The sequence below is a fragment of the Epinephelus fuscoguttatus genome, linkage group LG5 (genome assembly GCF_011397635.1).
Source record: "Epinephelus fuscoguttatus linkage group LG5, E.fuscoguttatus.final_Chr_v1".
In the NCBI taxonomy this organism is placed as follows: Eukaryota; Metazoa; Chordata; class Actinopteri; order Perciformes; family Serranidae; genus Epinephelus; species Epinephelus fuscoguttatus.
Genome location: NC_064756.1, coordinates 36,209,282 through 36,225,981, shown reverse-complemented (window position 1 = coordinate 36,225,981; position 16,700 = coordinate 36,209,282). Strand labels below are relative to the sequence as shown.

Genomic DNA, 16,700 nt, shown 5'->3' with positions numbered 1-16,700 from the left:
CTTTGTGGTCTTTTTATGTCTCTTTGTGGTCATGTTGAGTCTTCTCCTGGTCTGTTATCTTGATTAACATTTTGCAGGTGAAGGCCAGGGGGGGCCCTGGCACTTTGGGCCCCTGGGCCCGTGCCCAGTAGACTTGTTGAGTAATCCACTCGTGACAGACAGGGAGATAGACATGGGGGCGTACTGTCGTGACGTAAGCAACAGGTTGGCTGGAGCCCCTGGCGGACGCCTATTGCCTGCAGTTCCCCTCCTCTCCTAACCCAGCAGTTGAGCGCGTGCTGTTACTGTACATCCCCGTGTCCTCAGTCTCACAGGCAGCAACACACGGGGCTCGAGATAGACTGCACTGCTGCACGAGACTTTACTGCAGCATACGGCTCGTGCCTCAGAGCGTTTTTCAAAGATTACCGTCAATAAAAAGAGCGACAGATAAAGACAGAGAGACGCAGTACACAGACTGACGAGCAGCAAACAAACGTCCTGAAGGTAAGAATATGTTAATTTATGTCCTAAATGACGATTCTTCATTGTGTGTTTAAACGACCTTTACATGGTAAACTGTACATAGTCAGTTGGTGTTGAATAGACTCAAAAAAATATTCGCTTTAATGTGAAATTCAGTCACGATAGACACCAGCAATGTCTCAGTATCGTGCCGCTACTTGAGGTTAAAGCCAGCTGAACCATAACGGACTGATTAAGGACAATACAAGATTTGTTTTCTTCCTCCCTCTGGTACATTTAGTTTTCATTTCCTCTTTTCTGTCTTGTTACATATGTCAGCTTTCACCGAAATATTGTTAGATGTGGTCAATGTCTCTTTAGAGCTATGACGTGCGATTTTTACACAGACGTTAATGTTTTATCTCGATTTAAGTCCCTGGCAGCTACGTATGTGTGTTGTTTCGTAAGTCAGACTACTGGGAAGTGTTAGGTTTGATAGTACAAATTAAGAACGAGTCTAATTTTTAAACGTTTAACTTAACGTTGAACAATTCGAGCAACAGTGACTGTGAGTATTGATTTGTCTTCCTTGTTCGTTTATTTGCATCGTCGTGTAAGATCAGAAACTGGTTTAATAAGTTCTCACATACAAGGAATTTGGCTTGATGTTTTAATGCATAACTATGATAAGAGAAAAAAAATCTAAAAGCAAGTAGCCTATTACAACAGTCAAGAAACATAAATAAATTAGAAAAAATATACAATAAAAATATGAAAAAAAGTATGCATTATCTATGCAACATGTATGATTGATTTTTTTTAAAGGTCCAGTATGTAGGATTTAGGGGATATTTTGGCAGAAATGGAATATAATAAGGTCTGGCCATAGATAGGGCCATTTCCGTGTTTGCGTCGGCCACTGCGGTTTGCAGCACCTCAGAGACAAGGGGGTTGGAAAAAACACTGGTTTTATAACGTGAAGCTTCTTTATTCAGTGTTTTTTACTGATTTTAATCCACCTGGTGCATTTGTTTTGGAGAGAAAGAGACCTCTGTGGAAAATTCAGCTCGCAGTAAAACCCTCCTGAACAGTAAACACTGAAGGAATTCTACTCGGGAGAAGTTTCAGCTGGTTGCAATCTGCAATCCTCACCCCTAGATGCCACTAAAATCCCATTACATTTTACACACTGGACCTTTAAAATGAAAGGCAGTTACTCTCTATATTATTGCACTATGTTTCATGAGGAATGCAGTTGCAAAACATGCATTTAATCATTTTCAAGGAATTTGTTTGACTGTCCACTACTTATTTAGATGATTTTTGTGTTTCTCGTCTTCGTGTAAACATCAGTGGCTGCAGTGGTGTATCAGCAGCTAATGTTGTCACATGTTAATTGTTCTGTCAGTGTTGAGCTCAAACTGCATTTCTTCTGCAGATGGCTGATTTAGTGACATTGTTGTGATTGATTTTGGCTGTTTGACTGAACTGTGAATAATGTTTCTGTCAGGCAGCCTTATTGTTATCCCATTGATCAGTACAAATCAGTACATGATCACACGCTAACAGAATCTCTGCTGTTACTCTACGAGAATAGTTAGTGGTCTGCGTCACGTGGCAGGAAATCAGGTACATTTATGCATTTATCACCCAGCCATGGTCAGTTCATAGACCTACAGCAGTGTAAGGAACAATGGAGGTAGAAGACAGTTTATGTTCTTGCTTCATCATCATCTCAGGGAATAGAAATTGAGTGAAACACTTCCAGAAATCCCGGAAAGTCCCAGCTTGATATCAGGACAGATTCTCAAAGCAATGCTGTATGCGTATGTTTATGCAGAACAGTTTACTCATAGTCTAAGAGTCATTTAATCATACTGACAAATAGGGAGTGGAAGACTTTACTGATACCAATGTCATTATCGATTCTGCTTATCAATCCCGTTTATGTTTTCCTTATTGATCCCTGATCAATTTTCTGTGTGTGTGTGTGTGGGGGGGGACATAGGTCTACACAGATTTTCAGTGTCAGTGCAACTGTTTTATTATCTCCAAGTCTGAATGCAGTGTAATGAGATAAAATGAGAGAACATTTGTAGAGCATTTGTATCCATGTGGTTTTTCTTGGTCAAAGAAAAACCTGCCAAGCCAGCCTGCGTGGTGCTAATGTTATTATAACAGTATTATTACCCTTGGTAATGGACATGCTGCTCGTTTGGGAAGCAGTGGCACTGGTGCGTAGTGTCAAATACATGGCTTTCCTGGAATTTAAGTCCATGGCATGTAGAAAGATGTTTCGGCATAATGCTGGTGTTTCCACTCTTTCTTGAAATGAAGAACATTTCTTCCTCTCTGCCATGATTCCTTCTTGTTGCAAATTTTCAGGAGCGAACACATGTGTTTTACGTCAGTGTTTTGCAATGTACAACTGTCAGAAAAAAAAGCTGGCATCAATAAAAGTAATTAATAAGCTCAGAGAGATATGATTTTGATGGATCAAACAATTTGGAAGTGGTTCTCAACTGGGACTGGTTCTCAATTTCCAGCTTTATTGACAAAGTGATAATCCATCATCAGACATCATCAGTGTCTTAGCTTGTCCTATAAAATTCAGGTTTTGGAGGCAACAGACATTTCCCTTGCTCTGGTGTTTGGTGTATTGACGCCTCACTACAAAAATGACAATTGAATTTTTTTATTTTATTGATTTACTTGTTTATTTGACAAGGACAAATGCACAAAACATTGCTTCATACGTAAAGTACAAAGTAGATGCAATACAGGTGTCTAGTCATGGCTAATTTGCAACTGCTGTCCCTGATTAGGCATTTAGAATTAAAACAGGAGGTGTGCAATTACTAAGCTTGAAGTAATACAACAGAATAATACAGCACAACATATTGTTCGCACAAAATTTGGAAAATTTACAAAACTGTCTAAACTTGATATAGTGTATTTCTTTGGATTTTGGTAGTGGTGCCATCCAGCAGATTTCTGATCCATTGCTTTCAATGCCTGTTTATATAATGACCTGATGGATGCAATTGTTGTTTGGTTGGCCTTGCCCCAAACAGTCATACAGTATAATAAATGAGAAATCACGGTATGCCTTGAGAGGTATATATTGTCTTATCAGGCGAAAGCAACTTAAATTTGTTTTGACAGTTTCGCATCGTCTTTTCACTGTCTATCAACCTTAAACTGAGAATCTAAAATTACAACTAAAAATTTTAAGTCATGTACCGGATCTATCACTTTTTCGTCAATCCTTATTTTGAAATTTTCATTGACTTTTCTTCTTGTTGAAAAGCAAATTGAGACTGTCTTGTTGTAGATCAAAGTCCGATGATTATTTTGGAGCCACTGTGACACGCAAGACTTTTCTTTTGAGAGCATTTTTGCTGCCATCTGAAGGTTTTTTTGCAGACACATATATATTGTGCCATCCACATACATTTGGCATTTGACTCTTTTGCAGCTGTCAGGTAAGTCATTTTATATACAAACTAAAGAGTAAAGGGCCTACAATGTAACCTTGTGGAATTCCCATTCAGCAAGTGTGGACTAGGTAGAATTTATTCTAATACACTAATCTCTGTTCAAGATATGGCCTAAACCAAGTAATTGCAACATTTGAAAAGTTACATTTCTTATTTATTATTTAAGAGGATTTCATGGTTCACAGTATCAAAGGGTTTTTTCAAGTCAATGAGTACTGCTCCCATGACATCACCTTCATCTAGTGATTGTTTTATAGTGTCTGTCATTGAGTTAACAGTTCGATTTCTCTGTTGAGTAGCTTGGTTTAAACCCAGATTGTTTGGGGTGTAGAAGATGGTTACTTTGATGGTAGTCAACATCTTTTGTTTGGCAATTTTTTTTAAGAAGCACAGGTGAAATTAAAATTGGTCTGTAGTTAGAGAGCTGTCAAGTGCTCCAGCCTTGGGAATTGGAGTCATAATTACTGTTTTTAATTGTTGAGGCAATTCATGAGCTTTGAAGGATAAGTTGACCACATGTGTTACTAGCATTAAAAGCAGAGAACTCTTTAAAAGAGGTATATCAAGCTGACATTATTCTTTGCCTTAGATTGCCTTAATTACTTAATGACTTTATCATCCTCACCTTGGTCTGCCTCTTTTATACACAAGGACGTTGACTGGTCTTTTAATGCCTGGTTCACACTACACGATATTTTAGCTGTGGCAACAAAACCCCAGCCTTTTTGATATTTCCTCTAGGGATGTTACAACAGTAGTAAAAAGGGAAAAATGATGACGTGAAACATCAGAGGCACTTTATCAACCTGCTGAGTATTGCCATTAACATCAAGTTAGCAAACAATGTTACATCTTCATAATGGAGACGGACCTTAAGTAAGAATATTAAAAAATAGTGGATTTTACTTACCACAACTGCAGAGGGTACAAGCTTCATTTGAAATAGACTACATTATAAACAGGCAGTTATTTATATTCCCTTTGTATTTTTATATTTTTTCCCATTTGCCTTGATAAAGTGAAAGCATTGTGCTGTCATTTCAAACATGACATTGACACATGTCATTCTCATGTTTGAGGGAGGATTATATAGTGTCACAATATTAAAGGGACATTGTGTAACATTTTCAGTTGTTTATTGGCAAAAATTGATGTCTGTATTCATAAATATGTCCTCATTTGTGTATACCTCCACCAATAATCTGACTTATTTTCGTTAAAGGAGAATTTAAGATTTGTTTGTACAGTGTGCGGGTAAGTCGCCTGGGGGGTTCCATAACGTTTCACCATCTTGAGAATACATCCGCCATCAAGGGACATACAGCCCCGCCTTTGGCATTTTCATTTAGAGCCAGGCCAGCGCTGCGTGACTGAGAAGCCGAAGGACAGGAGCAAGAGGCGCTTTGCTACTACCCCGGCACTACTGCAGCATAACAAAGTCTCACTCTTTGAGCATAATGCAGGATCATACATGAAAGCGCAAAAGGGAATCAAAAAGGCAACGTGACCGGCAAATTAAAAAAACGAGGGTCACCATCGAGGTAGCCTTTCCCAGATGGAAAGAGCTGCTGAAGGAGAAAAGTAATGCAATCACAGCGAATAGCGCGAACAGCTAACAGCGGCGCTGGCCGCCAACAGCTGTTAGCCTCGCAGTGATGTGAGGAGAGGGACGAGGTGTGTGAGGTTGAGCCACTTGTCAGTTGTCAAAAGACAAGATGTGACTGGTTTGTTTCAATTCACACCTGCCCCAACAGTTCTATGTTGTAAACACAGCCAGCATGGTGAGGAGGGGGTTTGTCAACTCGTGTCGCTTGTGTCTGTGTAGGAGCCTGAATGAATACTCCATGAAGTATCGGATGACATGGGTTCATCAATGTTATCATAGCTTTTTGGTACACAGCGGCTACCGTTGTTGCAATATGCGTTTGAAACAGTGAGGCGCTAGAGTGTGCTATCCATTTGAATGCAATATATGATTTCAAGGTTAGATGGGAGAAATTCCTACACACTGTGGCTTCAAACTTCATTTTTGTTGACAACTTCACAGTGATGGTAACATATTCTAAAGGTGTGTTCAAGTTAATTGAAACATATTTAATAGTATTTAAAGGTGTCTCTGCTGATGGGGCCTAGGCCTGCATTTCTTTGATCCATAAGTCCACACTCTTGGATGAAGAGTAGAATCACAAATGAGTTGTTGCAGATCAGTTGGCAGCAGTTCTGACTGGAAAATATTTGCTGGTTCCTTCCTTGGGGGTAGTATCAGTTGTAGTATATGCCCACTTAATAGCTGCAAAAACAGTCGAGTGCTGTAAACACGCCATTTGCTTTTAATGGTGTGTTGTTTGCTTTCTTCACTAGACAATCTATCGCAATGTTCTTTTTGCCATCAAATGGAATAAGAAATTAAATTTCTCTGTATTTTATCCAAAAGTCCAGAATATCCAGGAGAAGATTATTGATTTTTTTAATAAAGGAAGGCCTTGAGCAGTTGGAACAAGCAGAAGCCACAAGCTAAGCAGTATCTTAACACATCCAATTTTCTGTACCTGTTGGTTGACTCTTGTGTTTGATTCAAGTATTTCTTTTGACTTGAGACATTTTTGTTGAAAAGCATTGGCTAAAACTGATAAAATCCCCCATCTTACCAGTGGCTAGATCTCCCTACTCATCTCAGCTCAGATTTACTGGATGATGCTAAACACAACATCCAGTGAATGTAGGGGCGTTGCTCAAACTACAGATTGTACTTCTGAATTTTCATATGGCTGCCACCACGGACACAAAGAGTATACAAATGGATCAAGAAAGAGATGTGCCCCCTCGAGCTACTAGATCACACTTAACCAACACTGCCAAACTACTTACACTACGCGCACTTACTTAGTAGCACCATCTTGTGTACCTGTACATTTACATATGTCCATACCGTATATGCTGACATATAGAGTATTCATATTTATATTATTATCTATATTGTATGTATTGGATTCATAGTGTGTTCACTGTATTCATATTATACCTCCAGCTGTTTATTCTGTATATTATCTGTTACTGTTAGCATTACTGTAATTATAGCTGCACTATATATCTTATACTTTCATACTTCATACTTCAATACTTCACTTCCTTTTCATTCCACGTTGTATTCATTCCATATATCTATATTCTGTAAATGATTCTGCACTTTACTGCTTTTTGCACCTCTGGTTGGATGCTAAACTGTATTTGCAACAATGTTTAAAATCGTTTTTGCTTTGTCATTTAAGGTATTGTATGTCGACTGACAAGGGAAAAAAATAATTTAAATGTTTTTAGCGTAAGGCTACAACATAACAAAATGTGATTAAAAAAAAGGAAAGGGTCTCAATACGTTCTGAATGTGCTGTATTTCAAACAGAGCTACACACCAACACGCACACTGAGCCATACCATTCAGGACACACACACACCTAGAGCAGACGTCATGTAAACACTCACGCAGATGGGCAGAGAGCATCATGATGCCACAACCCCTCTTCCACTCTGCAGCACAGCTCACTCTAAAGCTCTTAACAGCTCGATACTGCGACTATGTCGCTTTCTTTGTGCTGAGCGTCCCTGTGTTTCTGTATGACATCAGTGCTGCTACATCTTTAAGGCTATAGCACAGCAGACAGTGGTGTGCAGCAGTGTTGAAGCTTCCTCCTTTTAAAGACACAATCAGTAATAAAAATATTGATAACCTCACAATCAAAAATAGAAGCAGTAATGCAGTTGTATTTGTTGTCTTCATACTGTTTGCTTAGAGGTTACCTATTAGGGCTCAAGAGAATATGGTTTTGTCATCACAATGTCAACTTGTGCAGTAAACACATGCCAAAAGACTACGATATTGTACTCAGGGATTTTTTGAGTTGAAGAGAGTATCAGTAGAAAACAGCACACAGTGGTTTTGCATTGCATAGTTTCCTCATATTGTGCAACCCTAATAAAGATTGAGCCAATATGAGTAATCTCTGACACTGTCCCCAAGAGTCTAAAGATATGATTTTTCCAGAAGAAAACAACTACAGCTACACCTTAATGAAAAATGTGTGTACAATGATGCAGTGGGGGGAAAAAGGCAGATGTTTGGACTGACAGTGTGGGGTTTCGTGGGTTCCTTGGCTGATGATTTAAATGATCAATGTTTAGCTTAGCTAACTTTGTGTTGCATTATCAGGTCAGTTGTTATGCCTCCGTGCCTGTGACTGCTGTAGCTGGAGACATGTTTTTGGGTTGTCCTCCATACCATATAAACATCTCTCCGTCAATCCCATTCTCATAAACACAATAGCTCTAGAACACCTTAAGGGGCTTTCTTCAGATTTGGCACAAACATCAACTTGGACTGAACGATGAACTTACTGGACTTTGCTGGTCAGTGTTCAAAAGTCAAGGTCACAGCGATCTCAATGACCTCCTCAATAACCATAATGCCCTCAAACACAGTTGAAAAGAGAGGGATTAGCCTCAGGTGGGCTTCTGTCTGTCACGTCTGCAGAACGGCAGCTTGAACTGATTGTCTCGCTTAAAGGCACCACAAACTTCCAGCTGTCTTGAGAATCAAACAAACAACCAACTCTGACCTTTCAGCTGAATGACATGTCTACAAAGTTTTAGTAGAATGTTTGTTTTTTCATAACTGTGTTTTGTCACAGGAAAATTTGTAAGAAACAAAAGTAAAGAAATACTATTACCAATACAAATTACAGCCAGATTTTGTTGGAATTCAGTTGGAATTAAAGGCTTTCACAGTCAGAATTCCCATGTGAATTGTATGTAAAAGGTGCTTCCCAAGTCTTATATTAACTTTCTGTACGAGTTAATTAAAATGGTTTTATTACTTGTGAATGAATATTCCCTAAGGCTGACAGAAATCCCAGTCTAGCAGTGAAAAGCAATTTAATCATCCTCTCACGTGGGCTATTTCCTTCTCACTAAGGCTGTTTAGTGGCTGTGGTGATGACAACATGTAATGAGCAGTTTCATGAATAAATCATTGTTGGTTGGCTTATAATTAATTTGCCATGACTCAACATTGTTGCTGATACACACTTCTTCATAACGTGTGAATGTGGTCTCTGCTGTCTGGTTTGTGTTCTGATGAAACAGATGCCAGAAGAGGACAAGCTGTTCATTTCTGAGAAATCCTGACTGGACTGTGAAAAGAAAAAAATATTGTTATATAATTTTTGTAAGTTTGTTTGTCAGTTGAGTTTTTTAGTTGGATTTCAAAAGCAAATGTTGCCTTTATAGAGAGTAAATCAGTGCCAAGCCAAATTAGCACATGACAGGCTGTCATTAATGCTGCTCGGTGTACAGTATGTTGAGGTCAGTGCTGGAAAATAACTAAGTACAGTTATTAGGTACTTGTACTGTACTTGGATATTTTTATGTTCGTCTACATTCTACTTCACTACATTTATTTGATATATTTAGTTACTTCTTAATATCTCATATTTCTTTAAGAGAGTTTGGCGTAATATTTTTTTAGGAGCGGGATGGGATCTAATCTCAGAAGGAATCTAGTTGTAGTCTTGCAAATGGCTGTAAGATCCACAATCTGTGTAAAATAATGCAGTGTGAGACCAAAAAGGTTATATTTTCGTTAGATGTGGGAGGGTGTCAAACTTTAGTCCTTCAAAAGTCTTTATTCTAAGTCTTCTAGTTTATGCTAGGCATAAAAATATGAGGTTGTTTATCATATTATCATACCACACGTCCACTTTTCTGCTTTGGCTCTGGACATAAATTTGTTAGTAAGAAATAGTGTTTTCTACCATCATTTATAATTGAGTGTACATGTTTATTTTAATATTAATTATCACCATTTTGTACACAAAGAATGACTATACTATGAAACTCTCACATGAGCACATGCCTGGTGGTGTTATCTATGGTGTGATGTGTCAAGACAGTGAGTTGACAGCAGACAGCTGATTGGTCTGAATACAGAGGGCTGCATTGTTTTATGCGTACTGTCTCCTCTGCTCTCTGTCCCTCTCTCCATCCATCTAATATTTATCTATATTTATCAAGATGTCTTTTGCCTCCATGTTGTCTGCACAATAGCCGCAATAATTTCTCTCCTCCAATGCTTAGTGTTTTCTTGCATCATCTCTCACACTGAACACACACTCACAAGGAGACACACTTGCACTATACAGGCAGCCTCCAGCACTATGTATTCAGTATTCAGCTGTGTGATTGCTTTTTTTGTCACCACTGGCCTTCTCCCAGCTTTACCTGTGCAGTCTGGGACCAATCACATTCAGCTCCAGGATCTGCTGCTGGGTATCTTGGGTAAAAAGAGCTACATGTGGGTATTGGTTTATTTACTTCTAGTGTCATTTCACATGCAAAGCAATAAAGCTGACAAGTTCTCTTGTGTTTGTTTATCCAGTGTGTTTATTTGCACCTAGATGAGAATAGTCACACCCCAGCTATTTGGCTATTTACACCCATATCTGTGACATTATATTATGAATCCCATTGCATGCTGTAATTGGTTAGTACTCGTCAAGCTGACACATCAAGGTCCAAAGTTTTAGGATTAGAGCAAAGAAGTCATGGTTATGGCTGTTTTTTCTCTAATCTCAGATATTCACTGAGATAAAAGTGGTTAATTTACAAGAAACAAACTCAATAATATACTCCCAGAAAGTCTGGTGAAATAGTGTAAAGAGTGACACAGTCTATGGTGGGAATAACTCATGGGTCAAGTACAGGACTTTTACACAGGAGGTTGCGAATTGGAGTCCTATGTGAGTCAATGTTTTTTTTTTTTTAAAGATTATTTTTTCAGAGCTTTTTGCTTTTAATGGACAGAGGCAGGGTGAAATGGGGGGAGAGAGAGAGAGAGAGAGAGTGGGGAGATGACATGCAGAAAGGGTCACAAGCTGGAGTCGAACCTGCGACCACTGCGGCGGTGATGAATCCCTTTGTATCTGGGGTGGCAGCACTATCCACTATGCTTCCAGTACATGAGCATAAATCAGTTTGATTTTAACTCCAGGGAGATCAAAGAAGGTTTAGAGTTACCTGTGAGTACTGTAACAATTAGAAGATGCCATTGTGACGCCAAGTTATTGGCAAGAAGCCCCCGCAAAGTCCCATTGTTGCAAAAATGACGTGCTGAAGATGTTAGAATTTGCCAAAGAACACACTGACTGACCTAAAGAGAAATGGTGCAACATTTTGTGTACTGATGAAAGCAAGATTGTTCTTTTTGGGTCTTGGGACCGCAGACAGTTTGTCAGATAACCCCCAAACACTGAATTCAAGCCACAGTACACTGTGAAGATATGACATGATATGAGGATGTTTCTCATACTATGGTGTGCCTAATTATCGTATCAGGGATCCTGTATCAGTTTGAATACATCAAAATACTTGAAGAGGTCATGTTGCCTTATGCTGCCCTTGAAATGGGTGTTTCAACAAGACAATTACCCCAAACACACCAGTAAGCGAGCAGCATCTTGGTTGCAGACCAACAAGATTAATGTTACACCAAAAGTGCTACTTTTGTGGCAAAACCAAGAAATGCAGAGGAATTGTGGGATGTAGTCCAATCATCCTGGGCTGGGCAGTCATAATAATACCCACATTCCTCGAGGCAGCGGCCGAGGAGGGGGAGTTGCAGCCATTTTTAACTCTAGTCTGTTAATCAGCCCTAAATCTAAACTAGATTATAATTCATTTGAAAGCCTCGTTCTCAGTCTTTTACACCCGACCTGGAAAACCTCACAGCCACTTTTATTTGTTATAGTGTACCATGCTCCTGGCCCATATTCTGAATTTGTATCTGAATTCTCAGAGTTTTTATCCAGTCTAGTTCTTAAATCAGATAAAGTTATTATTGTAGGCGATTTTAACATTCATGTCGACGTTGATAATGACTCCCTGGCTACCGCGTTTACCTCATTATTAGACTCCATTGGCTTCAGTCAGGGTGTACATGAACCTACTCATTGTTTTAACCATACCCTCGATCTAGTTCTGACGTATGGAATTGAAATTGATAACCTAAAAGTCTTTCCACAGAATCCCTCGTTATCGGATCATTATCTCATTACTTTTGATTTCTTTTTACTCAATTACACGCCACTCAGCAACAGTTACTATACTAGCTGTTTATCAGATAGTGCTGTCGCAAAATTTAAGGAAAAGATTACTTCGTCGTTAAATTCAATACCAATACCTTCAGTAACAGAGGTTTCCCGTGCCGACTTTAACCTCTTCCGAATTGATCATTTTGTTGATAGCACCGTAGGCTCGCTGCGAACAACGCTCGACTCTGTAGCTCCTCTTAAAAAGAAGTTAAAAAAGCAAAGAAAGTTTGCTCCTTGGTATAACTCTCAAACCCGTAAGTTAAAACAAATATTGCGAAAATTTGAAAGGAATTGGCGATTAACAAAACTGGAAGAATCTCGTTTAATCTGGACAGACAGTCTCAAAACTTACAAGAGGGGCCTCTGCAATGCCAGAGCAAACTATTACTCAGCTCTAATAGAAGACAATAAGAACAACCCCAGGTTTCTTTTCAGCACTGTAGCCAGGCTGACTGAGAGTCAAAGCTCTATTGAGCCTTGTATTCCTTTAGCCCTTAGCAGTAATGATTTTATGAGCTTTTTTAATGACAAAATTCTAACTATTAGAGGCAAAATTCATGACCTCCTGTCCTCAGATAGTACCTATCTAACCTCAAACACAGCTGTAAAACCTAATATATATTTAGATTGCTTCTCCCGAATTTCTCTTCAAGAATTGACCGCAGTGATTTCTTCATCTAAATCATCAACGTGTCTCTTAGACCCCATCTCAACTAGGCTACTTAAGGAGGTCTTTCCTTTAGTTAACACTCATATATTAGATATGATCAATACATCCTTATTAACAGGCTATGTACCACAGTCTTTTAAGGTAGCTGTAATTAAACCTCTACTAAAAAAGCCCACCCTGGATCCAGAGGTGTTAGCCAATTATAGACCAATATCTAATCTTCCCTTTATGTCAAAGATCCTTGAGAAAGTAGTCGCAGACCAGCTGTGTGATTTTCTCCAGGATAATAATTTATTTGAGGAATTTCAGTCAGGATTTAGAGTGCATCATAGCACTGAGACAGCTCTAGTTAAAATTACAAATGACCTTCTGATTGCTTCAGACAAAGGACTCGTCTCTGTACTTGTTTTATTAGATCTTAGTGCGGCGTTTGACACAATTGACCATCAAATTCTACTGCAGAGACTGGATCACTTAATTGGCCTAAAAGGTTCAGCACTAAGCTGGTTTAAATCTTATTTATCTGATCGTTTTCAATTTGTTGACGTTCGTAATGAATCATCCTTACGTACTAAAGTTTGTTTTGGAGTTCCGCAAGGTTCTGTGCTTGGACCAATCCTATTTACTCTATATATGCTTCCTTTAGGTAACATCATTAGAAATCACTCTATAAATTTCCATTGTTATGCGGATGATACTCAGTTGTATTTATCGATGAAGCCAGAAGAAAGCAATCAATTAACTAAACTCCATAACTGCCTTAAAGACATAAAAACTTGGATGAGCACCAATTTCCTGATGTTAAATTCAGACAAAACTGAAGTTATTGTTCTTGGCCCCAAACAACTCAGAGACTCTTTATCTGATGACATAGTTTCTCTAGATGGCATTGCTCTGGCCTCTAGCACTACTGTAAGAAACCTCGGAGTAATATTTGATCAAGATTTGTCTTTTAATTGTCATTTAAAGCAAACCTCACGGACTGCATTTTTTCACCTGCGTAATATTGCGAAAATTAGGCCTATCCTGACCCGAAAAGATGCAGAAAAATTGGTCCACGCTTTTGCTACCTCAAGGCTGGATTACTGTAACTCTCTATTATCAGGTAGCTCTAATAAGTCCTTAAAAACTCTCCAGCTAATTCAGAATGCAGCAGCACGTGTACTAACAGGAACTAAGAAACGCGATCATATCTCTCCTGTTTTAGCTTCTCTGCACTGGCTCCCTGTAAAATCCAGAATTGAATTTAAAATCCTACTGTTAACTTATAAAGCTCTAAATGGTCAAGCTCCGTCATATCTTAGAGAGCTCATAGTGCTATATTATCCCACCAGAACACTGCGCTCTGAGAACGCAGGGTTACTCGTGGTCCCTAAAGTCTCCAAAAGTAGATCAGGAGCCAGAGCCTTCAGCTATCAGGCTCCTCTCCTGTGGAATCATCTTCCTGTTGCGGTCCGGGAGGCAGACACTGTCTCCACATTTAAGACTAGACTTAAGACTTTCCTCTTTGATAAAGCTTATAGTTAGGGCTGGCTCAGGCTTGCCCTGTACCAGCCCCTAGTTAGGCTGACTTAGGCCTAGTCTGCTGGAGGACCCCCCTATAATACACCGGGCACCTTCTCTCCTTCTCTCTCTCTCTCTCTCTCTCTCTCGTATCCTATTACTGCATCTTGCTAACTCGGCCATTCTGGATGTCACTAACTCGGCTTCTTCTCCGGAGCCTTTGTGCTCCACTGTCTCTCAGATTAACTCGTATCGCAGCGGTGCCTGGACAGCGTGACGTGTGTGGTTGTGCTGCTGCCGTGGTCCTGCCGGATGCCTCCTGCTGCTGCTGCCATCATTAGTCATTACTCATACTTCTACTGTTACTTTACACATATGACTATTGTCACACATGTATACTGCCAGATATTAATACATACTTTCAACATATTGTACCACAGTAGCCAGAACCATAACTATAATATTATTACTTTCATTAATGTTGTTGTAAGCTACTGTCATTACCTGCATCTCTCTCTCTCTCTCTCTCTCTCTCTCTCTCTCTCTCTCTCTCTGTGTGTGTGTCTCATTGTGTCATATGGATTACTGTTAATTTATTATGCTGATCTGTTCTATACGACATCTATTGCACGTCTGTCCATCCTGGAAGAGGGATCCCTCCTCAGTTGCTCTTCCTGAGGTTTCTACCGTTTTTTTTTCCCGTTAAAGGGTTTTTTTGGGGGAGTTTTTCCTTATCCGCTGTGAGGGTCTTAAGGACAGAGGGATGTCGTATGCTGTAAAGCCCTGTGAGGCAAATTGTGATTTGTGATATTGGGCTTTATAAATAAAATTGATTGATTGATTGATTGAAATACCTGTTCACAAGTGCCAGAAGTTGGTCGACTACATGCGACACAGATGTGAAGCAGTTCTCACAAACAGTGGTTATACAATTAAATATTAGCTCCGTGATTCACAGGAAAGCTAAATCTTCAAGTATTTGTCAGTTTACACAGTAATTGTTTGAGTTTGTGAAGAAAAATGCAGACACTGCTATTTTTTGAACAGCCTAATATTCCTTTTTCTTCATTTTCTGTAAAGTAATAACAAATTTGATAAGTTTTTCTTCATGTTTTGATTTGGAATAGAAGGTGCAGTCTTCTCAATGCATTTGTGTGTGTGGAAATAAAAGCAATTATAGGGATTTTGTAGCCTGGTTCCAGACCATAGACCCCACCCACTCAACTGAGCAGGCTTGCATCTCTGGTCTGGCATACTGCAATGAATTTGCGATTTATCTTGTCCAAACGATGGACGGACCAATGAATGCCGGAGGTGGGGGCGGGTCTAGCAATTAGCCAATTAGCGCCACTCTGATGTCAAGCTGTACGCCGGTGGGTAACTGGTGAAGATAGCAACAATGGCGACCGCTACAGATCCTACAGACCACATTAACGATGCTATCGAGGTATTTCGCCACTACTCGCGTTAATGGAGGACCATATTAAGGAAGCTGCTAAACTGGATTTAACGGCGATACAGCTGCGCGTGCACGACGACGGAGAGATTTCAAACAGGCACTGCTCGCTTGTTTTCGGCACCCCCGATGCATGGATACTAATGACGTCAGATTCTGGGTGAGTCGTTGATCTCTACTGATTGGTTAGGGAAAAATCAAATTCCCTCCCCCTCGCCTTCCATGGAGGCAATGTCAGACTGAAGGTTCTGAGAGCTTCAGTCTGACACTCAGGCTCGGGATTTTGGGCTTTACTCACTTTTTTCAACACACTGCTATTATTTTGAACACAACTGTACATCACCATCACCAATAACAACCTAAGCTTACTGCTGTTGGCTATATTGTATGGTTTTTTTTTTGTTTTTATATACTTTATTAATCCCCGAGGGGAAATTCAGTTTTTCACTCTGTTGTCAATTACACACAGGTCCGAACACACACATGCACAAACTGGACCTATACATGCACTAAGTGGAGAGATGTCAGAGTGGGCTGCCCATGACAGGCGCTCCGAGCGGTTGGGGGGTTCGATGCCTTGTTCAGGGGCACCTCGGCAGTGCCCAGGAGGTGAACTGGCACCTCTCCAGCTACCAGTCCACTTTCCATATTTTGGTCCAGACAGGGACTTGAACAGGCAACCCAAACATCACAATATAAAACATCTGCTTTCAGTTTTTGAAAAAATGACGTTTCAAACATAGGAAGATTGTAAGACGGCTACTCACCCATTTTTAAAGTGGTTACGTCTCCAGTCTGATCTCAAGTACGCAGCTGGTGGTGCACGGTGGTTTGTTTACATCATGTAACAGGACTGCATATTGAATTGATTCAGTGTGGACAGAGAGCTCTAATGTTACATGATGCGACCTGACAGATGCTCGTTTGCTGTTGTGACATTGTCACTATGTTCCACCTTGTAGTGGCTGCTGAGTCAAGTAAGTGACCTG

General features: G+C 39.8%; 1 protein-coding gene across 2 annotated transcripts in view; it reads left to right on the top strand.

The window, feature by feature from the left end:
* Window positions 1–247: 247 nt before the first annotated feature.
* The window catches only part of gdpd4a (glycerophosphodiester phosphodiesterase domain containing 4a), a 52,622-nt gene continuing 36,169 nt past the window's right edge, over window positions 248–16,700 (top strand). For both annotated transcript variants that reach the window (XM_049576540.1, XM_049576541.1), the window contains exon 1: window positions 248–486. The gene's annotated coding sequence lies outside the window, so the exon portion shown is untranslated. The remainder of the gene's footprint in view (window positions 487–16,700) is intronic.